The sequence below is a fragment of the Lepidochelys kempii genome, chromosome 2 (assembly GCF_965140265.1).
Source record: "Lepidochelys kempii isolate rLepKem1 chromosome 2, rLepKem1.hap2, whole genome shotgun sequence".
Classification (NCBI taxonomy): Eukaryota; Metazoa; Chordata; order Testudines; family Cheloniidae; genus Lepidochelys; species Lepidochelys kempii.
The window spans coordinates 17,241,509-17,254,928 of NC_133257.1; the positions used below are offsets into that span (position 1 = coordinate 17,241,509).

General features: G+C 43.4%; 1 protein-coding gene across 9 annotated transcripts in view; it reads right to left on the reverse strand.

Annotated features, from left to right (window-relative positions):
- The window catches only part of EFR3A (EFR3 homolog A), a 189,976-nt gene that overhangs the window by 117,458 nt on the left and 59,098 nt on the right, over positions 1 to 13,420 (reverse strand). The window contains exon 1 of one of the 9 annotated variants that reach the window (XM_073330116.1): positions 6,685 to 6,703. The exons of the other annotated variants lie outside the window; for them this stretch is intronic. The gene's annotated coding sequence lies outside the window, so the exon portion shown is untranslated. Of the gene's footprint in view, positions 1 to 6,684; positions 6,704 to 13,420 lie in introns of those variants that run through there. 9 annotated transcript variants of the gene reach the window in all.

A 13,420-nucleotide genomic window follows, 5' to 3' on the forward strand; every position in this document is an offset into this window, starting at 1 on the left:
AGGCACTTCAGTATAAGAGGCAAAACGAGACCTTGTACAGAAAGAACATGTGCTGTGTACTATGAATTGCCTGTTTCACTGAGAAAGAGTGTCCCCTTTGCTCTTTAAAATGTATCTTAAAATACTACCCTCCCTTTTCCTCCTCCTGCAGCAGGTGCAAATGTTTCAATGTGGCTCCTATCTACTCCATCCCAGAGGCTGGTCCAGATTAGAAGGCAGAAAAAACTAACTCGGGATGACACATTTGCCAAGATTATGCAGTCCTCCCACACTGATAGGGTCCAGTTGAATGCGTGGAGGCAAACAATTGCGAAGTCATGTAAAGCATTACATGAATACGAAGAGAGGAGGGATGTGCGCAATGATGCTATGGTCAGGCAAGATGCTATGGTCAGGCTCATGGGGGAGCAAACTGACATGCTCCACTGTATGGTGGATCTAATGTGGGAAAGGCAGCAAGACCACAGACTGCCGCTGCAGCCCCTGAATAACCGCCCTCCCTCCTCCCCAAGTTCCATAGCCCCCTCACCCAGACGCCCAAGAACACGGGGGGAGGGGAGGGGCAGGCTACGGGAACCCACACAGTCAACTCCAGAGGATTGCACAAGCAGCAGAAAGCTGGCATGTCCTAAATTCTGACTTGGGTTAGGGGGGAGGAGGAGGAGGGAAGGACAAGTCCAGAAACCAATACCCCCCTCCCCTGTCTAGCTTCTGATTTCTCTCAATGTTTTGTGCAACAAATAATAAAGAACGGTTCTTAAACAATTGTGACTTTATTTCCTTATATATTATAGGGGGCAGGTAACTTTAAGAGAAACAAACAACTCTCACCCCGTAGCCTGGCCAGTCATGAAACTGGCTTTCAAAGCTTCTCTGATGTGCAGCGTGCGCTGCTGCGCTCTTCTAATCGCCCTGTTTAGCTGTGCGAAACTGGCCGCCAGGCGAGTTGCCTTAACCTCCCACCCCACCATAAACATCTCCCCCTTACTCTCACAGATACTGTGGAGCACACAACAAGCAGCAATTACAATTGGAATATTGGTTGTGCTGAGATCTAACCGGAGTCAGTAAACTGCGCCAGCACACTTTCAAAAGTCCAAACGCACGTTCTACCACCATTCTACACTTGCTCAGCCGAAAGCTGAACTGCTCCTTACTACTGTCCAGGGTGCCTGTGTATGGCTTCATGAGCCATGGCATTAAGGGGTAGGCTGGGTCCCCGAGGATAACTATAAGCAATTCAACATCCCCAACAGTAATTTTCTGGTCTGGGAAGTAAGTTCCTTCCTGCAGCAGTTCAAACAGACCAGAGTTCCTGAAGATGCGAGCATCATGCACCTTTCCCGGCCATCCCACGTTGATGTCGGAGAAATGTCCCTTGTGATCCAGCAGTGCTTGCAGCACCATAGAAAAGTACCCCTTGTGGTTTATGTACTGGCGCCCCGGTGTTCCGGGGCCAAGATAGGGATCTGCATTCTGTCTATCGCCCTGCCGCGGTTAGGGAAGCCCAGCACATTAAAGCCATCCACAATGGTCTGCACATTTCCCAAAGTAACTACCCTTGATAGCAGCTAGTCAATGATTATGTTGGCTAGTTGCAGCACAGCAGCCCCCACAGTAGATTTCCCCACTCCAAACTGATTCCCAATTGACCGGTAGCTGTCGGGCATTGCAAGCTTCCACAGGGCTACGGCCACTCGGTTCTCAGCTGTGAGGGCTGCTCTCATTTTGGTGTCTTTGCGCTTCAGGGCAGGGGACAGCAAGTCACAAAGTTCCATGAAAGTGGCCCTACGCATACGAAAGTCTCTCAGTCACTGGGAATCATCCCATACATGCAACACTATGCAGTCCCACCAGTCTGTGCTTGCTTCCCGGGCCCAGAATCGATGTTCCATGGCATGAACCTGGCCCAACAGCACCATGATCTCCCAATCGCCACATGCCGTGCCGTCTGTATCCATGTCCTCATCAGTATAGTAATCGCGCGATCGTCACTTCCTCACCCGGTTTTGCAGATACTGCACATACTGCTACATAATGCGCGAGGTATTTACAATGGTCAAAACTGCAGTGGAGATCTGATTGGCTCCATGACTATGGCGCCTGCATGGGTAATCCTGGAAAAAGGGCGTGAAATGTAGGAGAGCAGAGTGGCAGCAGAAGCTGTGCTGTTTGGTTCACAGTAGCTGAACAAAGGCTGAAAATGGTTGTCTTCTGTGGCTTTCACAGAGGTAGGAGCTCAGGACAGACAACATGGAGAAGCTCAGAAGCGTGGCAATAGCGGGAGAGCAGAGTTGGCAGCGGAAGCTGTGCTGCTTGGTTCACGATGGCAGAGCAGAGTTGAGTTGGAGAGGTGGATTCATAGTAGCAGGAGAGCAGCGGTGCACCGTCTGCTGAAAGCAGTATGGCATCTGCACGTCAAAAAGGTGCAAAATGATTGTCTGCCATAGCTTTCTGATGAGACATACCCAGAAACACCGGTGAGAATGTTTTTGCCCCATCATGCACTGGGAGCTTAACTCAGAATTCCAATGGGCAGCGGGGACTACGGGAACTGTGGGATAGCTATCCACAGTGCACCGCTCCGACATTCGATGCTAGCCTTGGTACTGTGGACGCAATCAGCTGAAATCACGCGCTTTAGTGGGGACATAGAAGACCGAATGCATAAAATAGCTTCCAAAAACTCAAATAGAATAATTTCGAAATAATTGCATACTGCAGATGTACCCTTAGGAATTGGCTGAACAAGAAGTAGGACTGAGTGGACTTGTAGGCTCTAAAAAGTTTTAGATGGTTTTGTTTGTGAATGCAGTTATGTAACAAAACAAAAATCTACATTTGTAAATTACACTTCCACAATAAAGAGATTGCACTACAGTACTTGTCTGAGGTGAATTGAAAAATACTATTTCTTTTGTTTGTCCTTTTTACAGTGCAAATATTAATAAAAATAATATAAAGTGAGCACTGTACACTTTGTATTCTATGTTGTAATAGAAATCAATATATTTGAAAATGTAGAAAAAATCCAAAATATTTAATAAATTTCATTTGACATTCTATTGTTTAACCGTGCGATTAATCATGATAAAATTTTTTAATCACACTTAATTTTTTGAGTTAATCGCATGAGTTAACAGCGATTAATCGATAGCCCTTATTATGTACAATGGATGCCTTGTGGGGTATCATTTGAAAACGCATAATCTACTGAACATTATTGTACGGTTGAAATATGTGTAGCAACAGTGTGTGTGAAGTTAAGGTTCTACTTTATGATTGTTACTGAAATATGTTTTAGCTCTGGGAAACGTCCATAGACTAGCTCCTCAGTGTCAACAAAGGACTGACCAAAGGTGTTAGAAAGCTATTAGCTACCTATGCATTTGCCATCGGTGGGGACTGTAAACAAAAGATTTGCATGTCATCCCTGAAGACATGTTGAACTTCATATGAATTATAAATTTCTTTTTCATACCTTCTGCATATGTGAAGGACTGATGCAGAGCACATACATCATGGAACTGCCTAACCCCATGACCCAGCAAGGACTTTGGCATATAAGAAGAGAGAACACAAAACACACAAATGACCTCTCCTCTTCACCTTACATCTCTCTGCTCATAACATCAGTGAATACCTGAAGGACACTGAACTAAGGGGAGTGGTCCCATGCTGAAGGAAAATCCAGCCTGTGAACTAAGAACTGCAGAGGAGAAGTTCAGAGGAGAAGTCCAGAGGAGAAGCAAACAGAGGGAGTTTCCCTAGGGGGAGTTCTCACAGAGATCTTGCCTTTCAAGCTTCTGAGAGCAGGAAATAAAACATCTGAAGAAGCTCTTAGAAGGAAGACAACATGGATAGTGAGCAATTAGCTGTTGTGACCTGCATAGGATGTGCCATGTTTGTCTTTCTCCCAGAGGATAGAAGAGCCTTAGTGTGTATGAAGTGCAAGCTGGTCTCCATTTGGAAGAGAAGGTTAAAGGACTAGAGACCCAAGTTTCAATCCTGCACTGCATCAGAGAAAATGAAGACTTTCTGGATAGAAGTCAGTGTTTGGTACTGCAGGGACAGCATGCTGAAGAATCAGAGAGGGCAGTGCAGAACAGAGAAGAAAATTGGCAGAATATGACCTCCAGAAGAAGAAAGAGGAGAACACATGTAGTCCCAAAGCAGACAGAGAAACAGTTTTCAGGCTTTCTGCACAGGTACTATGGCGGCGAATGGTTTGGAAGAGACATCTGAGGGAAGGGATCAGAAAGAGACCCCATCAACTGGAAGGCATGGGATACATTGTCCTTGGGATGGGGGTTCCACAATCACCACTCCCAAGAGAAGGAGATGGGTTGTAGTGGTGGTCGGGGACTCCCTCTTAAGGGGGATGGAGTCATACATCTGCCGTTCAGACTGCGAAACTCGAGAAGTGTGCTCCTTGCCTGCAGCTAGAATTCAGGATGTGGTGGAGTGTCTGCCAAGAAGATCAAGTCCTCGGACCACTACCCCTTCCGACTTTTCCACGTGGGCACCAATGATACTGCCAAGAATGACCTTGAGTGGGTCACTGCAGACTATGTGGCTCTGTGAAGAAGGATAAAAGGAGTTTGAGGCACAAGTCATGCTCTTGTCCATCCTCTCTGTTGGAGGAAAAGGCCCAGGTAAGGACTATCAAATTGTGGAAGTAAATGTGTGGCTACGCAGCTGGTGTTGGGAGAGATGGCTCTGGATTCTTCGACCATGGGATTCTGTTCCAGGAAGAAGGATTGCTAGGAAGAGATGGGATCCACCTAACAAAGAGAGGGAAGAGCATCTTCGCAGGCAGGCTTGCTAACCTAGTGCGGAAGGCTTTAAACTAGGTTCACCTGGGGATGGAGAGCTAAGCCCTGAGGTAAGTGGGAAAATGACAGAACAAGGAGCAATGGTCTCAAGTTGCAGTGGCGGAAGTTTACATTGGATATTAGGAAAAAAATTTTCACTGGGAGGATGGTAAAGCACTGGAATGGGTTATCTAGGGAGGTGGTCGAAACTCCTTCCTTAGAGGATTTTATGGTCAGGCTTGACAAAGCCCTGGATGGGATGATTCAGTTGGGGATTGGTCCTGCTTTGAGCAGTGGGTTGGACTAGATGACCTCCTGAGGTCCCTTCCAACCTTGATATTCTATGATTTTATGGGATACCGGGAGGAAACACAAGGAGGAAGGTGCAACAGGGAGGCCTCCTGATTCATACCGAGAAAGTAGGGCAATCGGCCAGTTATCTTAGGTGCCTGTAGAGGAATGCAAGAAGCCTGGGAAACAAGCAGGAAGAACTGGAAGTCCTGGCACAGTCAAGGAACTATGATAATAGACTGGAATAATAGAGACTTGAGGGGGTAACTGTTCAGGAAGGACAGGAGGGTGAGAAAAGGTGGAGGAGTTGCTCTGTATGTAAGAGAGCAGTATGAAACTGGAAAAAAGCCTGTTGAGAGTTGTTGAGTTAAGTTTAGAGGTGAGAGTAACAAAGGTGAAGACGTGAGGTCATCTGCTATCGACCACCAGACCAGGAGGTTGAGATAGACTAGGCTTTCCTCAGACAACTAACAGAAGTATTCAGATCGCAGCCCCTGGTTTTCAGGGGGGACTTCAATCACCCTGACATCTCGGAGAGCAATACAGCAGTACACAAACAATCCAGGAAGTTTTTGGAGAGTGTTGGGGACCATTTCCTGGTGCAAGTGCTAGAGGAACCAACTAGGGGCCATACTCCTCTTGACTTCCTGCTCACAAACAGGGAAGAATTGGTAGGGGAAATAGAAGTGGGTGGCAACCTGGGCAGTAGTGACCATGAGTTGGTCGAGTTCAGGATCCTGACAAAAGGAAGAAAGGAGAGCAGCGTACTTCAGAAAAGCAGACTGACTCCCTCAGGGAACTGATGGGCAGGATCCACTGGGAGGCTAATATGAGGGGGAAAGGAGTCCAGGAAAGCAGGCTGTATTTTAAAGAAGCCTTATTAAGGGCACAGGAACAAACCATCCCGATGTGCAGAAAGAATAGCAAATATGGCAGGCGACCAGCTTGGCTTAACAGAGAAATCTTCGGTGAGCTTAAACACAAAAAGGAAGCTTACAAGAAGTGGAAACTTGGACAGATGACTAGGGAGGAGTATAACAATATTGCTTGAGCATGCAGGGGTGTAATCAGGAAGGCCAAAGCACAATTGGAGTTGCAGCTGGCAAGGGATGTGAAGGGTAACAAGAAGGGTTTCTATAGGTATGTTAGCAACAAGAAGGTGGTCAGGGAAAATGTGGGACCCTTATTGAGTGGGGGAGGCAACCAAGTGACAGATGATGTGGAAAAAGCTGAAGTACTCAATACTTTTTTTCCTTGGTCTTCACAGACAAGGTCAGCTCCCAAACTACTGTACTGGGCAATACAGTATGGGGAGAGGTGAACAGTCACCAGTGGTGAAAAAGCAGGTTAAGGACTATTTAGAAAAACTGGACATGCACAAGTCCATGGGGCTGGATGCAATGCATCCGAGGGTGTTGAGGGAGTTGCCTGATGTGACTGCAGAACCATTGGCCATTATCTTTGAAAATCTATGGTGATCGGGGGAGGTCCCAGACTATTGGAAAAAGGCAAATGTAGTGTCCATCTTTAAAAAAGGGAAGAAGGAGAATCTGGGGAACTATAAACCAGTCAGCCTCACCTCAGTCCCTGGAAAAATCATGGAGCAGGTCCTCAAGGAATCCATCTTGAAGCACTTGGAGGAGAGGAAGGTGATCAGGAACAGTCAACATGGATTCACCAAGGGCAAGTCATGCCTGACCAACCTGGTTGCCTTCTATGATGAAAGAACTGGCTCTGTGGATATGGGAAAAGTGGTACACATGATATACCTTGACTTTAGCAAAGCTTTTGATACGGTCTCCCACAGTATTTTTGCCAGCAAGTTAAAGAACTGTGGATTGGATGAATGGACTATAAGGTGGACAGAGAGCTGGCTAGATCATCGGGCTCAATGGATAGTGATCAACAGCTCGATGTCTAGTTGGCAGCCAGTATCAAGCAGAGTGCCCCAGGGATCAGTTTTGTTCAACATCTTCATTAATGATCTGGATGATGGGATGGATTGCACCCTCAGCAAGTTCACAGATGACACTAAGCTCGGGGGGAGGTAGATTAGCTGGAGGGTAGGGATAGAGTCCAGAGTGACCCAAACAAATTGGAGGATTGGGCCAAAAGAAATCTGATGAAGTTCAATAAGGACAAGTACAGAGTCCTGCACTTAGGATGGAAGAATCCTATTCACTGCTACAGGCTGGGGACCGACTGGCTCAGTGGCAGTTCTGCAGAAAAGGACCCAGGGATTACTGTGGACGAGAAGCTGGATATGAATCAACAGTGTGCCCTTGTTGCCAAGGCGGCTAATGGCATATTGGGCTGCATTACTAGGAGCATTGCCATCAGATTGAGGGAAGTGATTATTCCCCTCTATTCAGCACTGGGGAGGCCACATCTGTAGTACTGCATCCAGTTTTGGTTCCCCCACTACAGAAAGAATGTGGACAAATTGGAAAGAGTCCAGCGGAGGGCAACAAAAATGATTAGGGGACTGGGGCACATGATTTATGAGGAGAGGCTGAGAAAACTGGGCTTATTTAGTCTGCAGAAGAGAAGAGTGAGGGGGGATTGATAGCAGCCTTCAACTACCTGAAGGGGGGTTCCAAAGAGGATGGAGCTAGGCTATTCTCATCTGGTGGCAGATGACAGAACAAGGAGCAGTGGTCTCACGTTCAAGTGGGGGAGGTCTAGGTTGGATATTAGGAAAAACTATTTCACTAGAAGGGTGGTGAAACACTGGAATGGGTTACCTAGGGGAGGTGGTGGAATCTCCATCCTCAGAGGTTTTTAAGGCCTGGCTTGACAAAGCCCTGTCTGGGATGATTTAATCAGTCCTGCTTTAGGCAGGGGATTGGACTAGATCCGTGGTTCCTAAAGTGGGGTTTGTGAAATGTTACAGGGGGTTCTCCGGAAAAAATTCCCTAATGGCAGATAGAGCTGTCCCTAGGAGCCCTGGACAGCACGGAGCTAGCAGCCTGGAGCCCCTGGACTTCCAAGAGCTAAGCAGATCAAAGCAAGCATATCTATAACACTGAGGAGATTTAAACTTCAAGACTCTTTATAAGAAATGGAAAGGGAGGTGGATATTTTTTGCTGTTTTTAAAATTAAATAGGTACCTAGTACGGTTTTAAAAATTATTATGAAGAACAAGTTTAAGCTTTGATGTAACAGGTGTTGTTTGCTTGGACTGCTCAAGACCTGAATGCTTGTGTAGGAGGAACTCTTTGAGTTGACTTCTTAAATACCTTCATGTTGTTTCACATCTGATACTCCTTGATGAAACATAGGAGCCTTGTCTTATAACAGGCTTATTCAAAGTGATATAAGCTACAAAAGTGAGATCTTGGAAGAGAGTTGCCGTTTTCATAATATAATAAAAATACTGTAATGATAAATAATAAATAATAATTAATAGTGTGTAATAAGCATGTCATAAAAACAAACTTTATATTTCCAAGATCACTGCTTTTATAATTTATACTCAGGTAAAGGAGAAAATCCCTGGAAATATTCATTTTTCGGAAGGGGTTTGCGAGACTTGACATTTTATTGAAAGGCGTTCACAGGTTGTTAAAGTTTGGAAACCACTGGTCTAGATGACCTCCTGAGGTTTCTTCCAACCCTAATCTTCTATGATTCTATAACAACTGCCTGCAACATCTGGTGAAGTGAGAAAGCCATGTGCTTCAAATCTTACTTAGCTTGTTAAAGTTTAGGAATTCCACTGCATGTTTATTTTTTATTTCTTTTGCAACCAATTGTGACCTTTGTAACTTACCACATGTAAATCACTTAAAATCTATCTTTTTTTTAGTTAATAAACTTGTTTTACTCTTACCTAAATCATTGTGTTTGATTAAAGATTTCCCAAACACTTCAGTCAGGTCAACGGAACTCATGCATATTCATTACCCTTTGTTGATAATGACAAATGAGTTTAGACAGTCCACTGAAGGTACAAGACATATTTCTGATGGGCGAGACTGGGACTGAGGGGCATGCAAGTGTCGCCCTGTACTTCTTTATGGATGGCTGGGCACAGCATTCATGTACTCAGCTAGGGAGTAACTTTACATGCTGGTAGCTGGGAGTGATCAGCACCTAGAGAGTTTTGTTATTCATGAGAAAAGCAGTGTAAAAAGCATCTCAGTCTGGAGAGCTGAGGAGACCCAACAGCTCATATTGCATCCTGGGGAAGGTCACAGGAACAACAATGTTAGATTGCAGGTGACTGTTAAGGCCAGTTTAATATTCCGAAATACATATGTAATGCACTTTGATTGGGGCAACTATGTCATAAGTCAGACATTAACTTTACAGCAGATGATTTACTTATAATCTCATGCTCAAACAAGAATATTCCCACAGCCCAAACCAATACTCTTAATAACCAATAATTGTTAAGAGAAAAAAACAACTAAGAATATACTGCTGAAAGTATTTCTTTTCATGGTTAACAGAAAAGCATTCAGATACTTGTTCTGTTCTAAAGGTGTCATAATCCCTTTGTAAATACTTCAGAAACAGTAGGCGAACTTCTTGAGTACTGGGAAACACTGTGTCCTAGAAATGTCTTTGCCACTGTAAATTAGATTAAACGGGGGTTGGGGACGACGAGAAAAATGCAAACATCTCCAAACAAGACAATAAATTGCACCAGAACTGCTCCATTTATTGCCTTATCTTGGCTCTGAATTATCCTTTCACAATATAAGGAAGGGGCATATTATTGTATGTGTATACACACACTTCATACTTACATCTGTAAATTACAGTAAGCAATAAAATTAATCTGATATTTAGTAGCCGATTAATTATTCTGTGAATGCAATATGCAAACCAAGATATACCAAGATGCTCCCTTCCCATCTGTCTATCGTTTGTAGGCTATTAAGACAACTACATGAAATTACACTTTTAAAAATGCCTGTTCCTCCATCTTCTTGCCACATTTCCATTGTCAATCACAGTATGACAACGTTCTACTCAGATATATCAAAAGATTCTTAGAGTAAAATATGCAGTCTCTCTTTAACATAATAAGCAACACACATCACATTTCCTGTTCATAAAGACAAGAGAATATGGGTTAGGTATAGTTCGCTTTTTTCCTGGGATTGAGCGCAACCAGATTGTTCAAAGGAATAAAAACCTATTATAATTTACATGACAAGAAACAGCAATTAAAGTAATAATGCACATTTAAAACCAAAAATGGAATATAGCCAGCTAGCCATCTGGTACCTTCCTCTACCAGTGCAGATTTATTCCCTACAGTATTTTTAAGCACTTTATCCAATCTAATTTTAAGTATTCCGGAAATGGGTGAGATATGATGCGATTCCAACTCATTGGTCAAGTCCCAGATCCACAGTAGAGCAGCTTTGAAGCACAGGAGCTATTTAGAGGTAAGCTAATATTAGTAATTGTCTACAAAAATCAGTGGGAGCTTGCCTCTCAAAACTCAAAAACACAATACTTACTCAAATAGCAAGCAGTATAATGGGGTAGGAGGTGGTGAACACTTTAGAGGAGATTAGATATCTAACATCTAACTCAAACATACAAAAACTTTGCTAAAGTAGATGAGGTTGTTAAGCGAAAACAACGCCCACGTTAAAACAAAACAGACTTAAGAATGTCTTGGTACTACCTTGACGACTGCAGTTCATTTGTTTGGGGGTAGGGGCAGTGTTTATGAGGGGATGGGGTGAAGGTTATCTGTAGTTGTATGACTTTACTCAACATTTGGATCTCTATGCAACTGAGAAACCGGTGTCATTTTTAGCCATATTTATCATCCAACAAGACGTATGGGAGGTCAAAGTACAAGCTATCCACTGGTTTCAAACTCAATAACTGGTCAGGAATTTTCCACTCTTGCTTTCTACCAGTCAAGAGGAGCTGTAATAGATACACAACTCCTTGTCTAATTTTGCTGTATCCCTCTCCATTACAGATACTGTACAGCACTAGATACTGTTACCCTATCCACCTCTTCTCTCCCTCCTAATAATTAACTTTCCATTTGGGAAGGAAGAGCCGCATTCAATTTCAGTTATGCCTATTTTCTGACAATTTAATTAATTGGTTTTATCTTATGTAACTTGCAAACAACAATTGTGAAATTTACAACAATTTGTTTTTAAGCACTTGATCCTTCAGTCTACCTCCATGAGTCCTTTGATTGATTCATGAATACATAGTTGAAAACACAGTATAATAGATCATTTCCACAGATTGGGATGAGAACAGAAATATTACTTCACTCTTCCAAGATCTCACTATAGGACTGAGGAAAAACTTACTACATTTCACAAGAATCGTCCACAGCAAAATATCAACCAAGTAAATGGTTTATGTGATATTTTTTAAAAGGACATCTACAATTATCTTAAAGAAACCTGTTTTGTACAGTACAACATTTTGTAATATTTTATATTGATTAAAATAAGGGAACAAGACTGAATATGTAACAACTGGCTAAATCAGGTACATATTATAGAACACTAAAAATTTGAAGTAAAGATCATCATAAGCAAACTAGGGAAATGTGGTCGACATGAAATTACCATAAGGTGGGTGCACAACTGGTTAAAAGACAGTACTCAGAGTTATCAACAGTTCACTAGATACTTCCTCCCAGTTTGACAGTGGAGTCCCTCAGGGATCTACCCATTTTCATTAATGACTTGGATAATGGAGTCAACAACTGGATGCAGCTGTGAAAAAGGTATATATTGTGGGGTGTATTAACCAAAGTGTCATGTGTAAGGTATGGGAAGTAATGGTTCTGCTCTACTCAGCACCAGTGAGTCCTCAGGTGGAGGTGAATGCCCAAGTCTGGGCACCACACTTCAGCAAAGATGTTGGAATGTTATAGGATTATTTTCCTAAATTAGAACAATTGCATAACTCATAGTAACTTAAGCAAAATAATTTGAGATTTATTTGAAATACAGATAAATACAGAAAACACTTTCTCAATACATTTTCCATACAGCTATTACAGTGTTCACAATTAATGAAAGGTTTCAGAGTAACAGCCGTGTTAGTCTGTATTCGCAAAAAGAAAAGGAGGACTTGTGGCACCTTAGAGACTAACCAATTTATTAGAGCATAAGCTTTCGTGAGCTACAGCTCACTTCCTCAGATGCATATCGTGGAAACTGCAGCAGGCTTTATATATACACAGAGAATATGAAACAATACCTATTCCCACCCCACTGTCCTGCTGGTAATAGCTTATCTAAAGTGATTTCCAGCACAAATCCAGGTTTTCTCACCCTCCACCCCCCCACACAAATTCACTCTCCTGCTGGTGATAGCCCATCCAAAGTGACAACTCTTTACACAATGTGCATGACAATCAAGCTGGGCTATTTCCTGCATAAATCCAGGTTCTCACATCCCCCCCACCCCCATACACACACAAACTCACTCTCCTGCTGGTAATAGCTCATCCAAACTGACCACTCTTCAAGTTAAAATCCAAGTTAAACCAGAACATCTGGGGGGGGGGGGTAGGAAAAAACAAGAGGAAACAGGCTACCTTGCATAATGACTTAGCCACTCCAAGTCTCTATTTAAGCCTAAATTAATAGTATCCAATTTGCAAATGAATTCCAATTCAGCAGTTTCTCGCTGGAGTCTGGATTTGAAGTTTTTTTGTTTTAAGATAGCGACCTTCATGTCTGTGATCGCGTGACCAGAGAGATTGAAGTGTTCTCCGACTGGTTTATGAATGTTATAATTCTTGACATCTGATTTGTGTCCATTTATTCTTTTACGTAGAGACTGTCCAGTTTGACCAATGTACATGGCAGAGGGGCATTGCTGGCACATGATGGCATATATCACATTGGTGGATGTGCAGGTGAACGAGCCTCTGATAGTGTGGCTGATGTTATTAGGCCCTGTGATGGTGTCCCCTGAATAGATATGTGGGCACAGTTGGCAACGGGCTTTGTTGCAAGGATAAGTTCCTGGGTTAGTGGTTCTGTTGTGTGGTATGTGGTTGTTGGTGAGTATTTGCTTCAGGTTGCGGGGCTGTCTGTAGGCAAGGACTGGCCTGTCTCCCAAGATTTGTGAGAGTGTTGGGTCATCCTTTAGGATAGGTTGTAGATCCTTAATAATGCGTTGGAGGGGTTTTAGTTGGGGGCTGAAGGTGACGGCTAGTGGCGTTCTGTTATTTTCTTTGTTAGGCCTGTCCTGTAGTAGGTAACTTCTGGGAACTCTTCTGGCTCTATCAATCTGTTTCTTTACTTCTGCAGGTGGGTATTGTAGTTGTAAGAAAGCTTGACAGAGATCTTGTAGGTGT